Below are 2,500 nucleotides of genomic sequence, written 5' to 3'. Positions count from 1 at the left end.
CAACTCGACGTGTTCTGCAGTTGCATACGCGATGATGATCCTCTCTCTTCAATCGTTGTTCGCTCGCGTACCAGGGTAGGCGGGGATATACGCCGACGTGGACGGGTGTAAAAGAAGAACGAGCGAGGAGTGGGGAAACGACGTCGGGGCGCGAACGAGAGGTCTTATTCCTTCCCTCAGTAACGCGCTCGACGAGCATTTTCTCCCTATCTCTCACGCAGATTCTTTTCTTTTCACCGCATTCCCACACGTACGGCGTCGCCCGACGCAAAATCCCATCGGTGACGCTTACATGGTTCTGTCGATTGAGAGAGTTCTTCGCGTTGAACCGAAGAAAAGGAAGCCTGCTGTTTTCTCGGTGACAAGGAGAGATTTTCAAGCACCTCGCCAAAGTGTCTCTCTAATTGAAATTCGATGCGAAACGCTCGCTAGACGTTTAACCGGTTGAAATTTTAACGTCCGTCCGTTGCTTTTCCAGTAAAACATACTAAAGGAATACTACTAACACGCGTCGACTTCGATTCTACTTATTCTTCCCCTCTCTCGCTCACTCTCGATCTGACTCCTATTCTCCAGAGCAGAACGAAGAGAAGGAGGAGGAGGATAAGAGAACCCGGTGTTAGCAAGTCCGAGATGAATTCGAAAAAGTTGTCGTGGACTGGACGACCGGTTATACGCGCGGTCTCACGATCGACAACAGAGACATGGGGTGACCAACCTCTCGCTTTCCCTTCAGCAGTTTCCCTTCATTGTGGCAAAGTTTGTCGTTGCGTTCGAGCCGCTCCAAAGAGGATTTTAAGTACAGCACCGAAGGTTCAGAAACGTTTGCACGCACGAGCATATCTCTTACCAAACGAACCACATCGACGGGTCAAAAATTCGATTCGACGAACGTGGCCGAAGTCTTCAACGTTCGAAGATAAAGACCTCCCTCGATAGTGGTCGCGGTAAATTTGATGTGACATCGCGGGCAACGACGACCCCCGCTGGCCGACAAATCCCTGGGGCTGTGCGAACGACGACTATTAACAAATGCCACATTTCACGTGGTGGGGTGATTCATTTTTGTCCTCTATTAGTCTCTCGATTCGTGTTCCTTTCTCGACGTAAAAATCATTTCAGGCAACGTTGGGAGCGCGGCAAAATTCGATTCGGGCGAAAGACGAATATATGCGCGCGCAAACTTCAAAGTAATCGTAGGGAGCGGTGTTCACGGGCGGTCGTATTAAGTCGACGCGCGACGCCGCAACACTCTCGCGAGTCCGAACGATTACATATGGAGACGCGCAGGCAAATCGTTATTTTCGCACGTCCGCGACAATCGCCAACGAACTGCCCATCTTTCGCTCGTACGTAAGCATCTCCGTACACACCCGACTCTGAAACGTTTCCATTCTCTCCGGAAACGACGGCGGGGATTGGATAGCAACGCAAGCAGTATTAGGTTATGTGAACGACCCTCAGCCAGGCGTGGTCCAGGAATTTTATCCGTGGACCGCAATGTGCGTTCGAAATGTCGATGTTCATGTGTCCTGCAGTTCACACGTTGACACGCAATTAGCTGCGTTCTTCATCGATCCACGAGCCAAGTGATCCACCGTTCAGGGTAATCGTTATGCAATTTTGCGTTTAAATTCTCTTTGGTTCTAGTTTTGAAAATCGATGCCCGCGCCTCCGACCAAACGTAGAAAGAAGGAGGCTTGGGCGTCGCCAAATTGACGACACAAAGTCCCGACTGACGGAACACGTCGAAAGTTCGCGCACATGAACGCGAATCATTCGACGGCCGGGTGCAAAGTACATTGAAAAACCATCATGAATCGTGGGATGTGGAACCGCGGGGATAATCCCGATCAAAGGAACCACAGTCCTCACCGATTGAGCTGACGAACGCACGTGGGAGCGTCCAGATTCGAAAAAGGACTCGCAGCCGGCTCGAATCGGTCTTTCGTCCCAACTTCAAACCGCATTCGACGCGGTGCATGGGTGTCCGACTCGCTATCCGAGCTTCACAGCCGGTCCTCCCGAAGTCTTCGGACGCACATCGACGCGATCGTCAGTGGTTACCCGGGGTCCTCGTGCAGAGGTTCCAATCAGCAGGACGTTTCGTTAGAAATCGACGAAAGTCAGGAGAAAGCGGGATGCGAGAGAAAACGCAAAGAACGTTGCGGAACAAAGTCCGACGGCGTCTCGTTCCTCCTCGGTTATACTCTCGGGCGCTTTTACTCGAGCCTGGCTTCGACGAGCGAGCACACGTGCAGTCAGCATCTTTCTTCACGACCGAGGCTTCACGGAAGAATAGACGGCGGGTGACAAATAGTCGTGCAACGACCGATCTCTCTTTCTTTTTTCCGTTCAATCGTTCTCGTTTCATTATTATTCTCGGGAACTACCCTCGAATTATTATATATCTTGCACAAAGTAATGGACGTTTCTCTTTATTTATTTATTTTGTGCGTATCAACACCTCGCTGTTGGGTTGTTGAATAGACAAAGTAAT

The 2,500-nt window shown here is 50.6% G+C and overlaps 1 non-coding gene across 1 annotated transcript; it reads right to left on the bottom strand.

The window, feature by feature from the left end:
- Window positions 1-1,454: 1,454 nt before the first annotated feature.
- On the bottom strand, window positions 1,455-1,609 carry LOC143154640 (5.8S ribosomal RNA). The gene has a single exon (XR_012994229.1). It is a non-coding gene; the product is annotated as a 5.8S ribosomal RNA (ribosomal RNA).
- Between the last annotated feature and the right edge of the window lie 891 nt (window positions 1,610-2,500).

This window comes from Ptiloglossa arizonensis, unplaced genomic scaffold (genome assembly GCF_051014685.1).
Source record: "Ptiloglossa arizonensis isolate GNS036 unplaced genomic scaffold, iyPtiAriz1_principal scaffold0231, whole genome shotgun sequence".
In the NCBI taxonomy this organism is placed as follows: Eukaryota; Metazoa; Arthropoda; class Insecta; order Hymenoptera; family Colletidae; genus Ptiloglossa; species Ptiloglossa arizonensis.
This window is presented reverse-complemented; position numbering and strand designations above follow the sequence as displayed.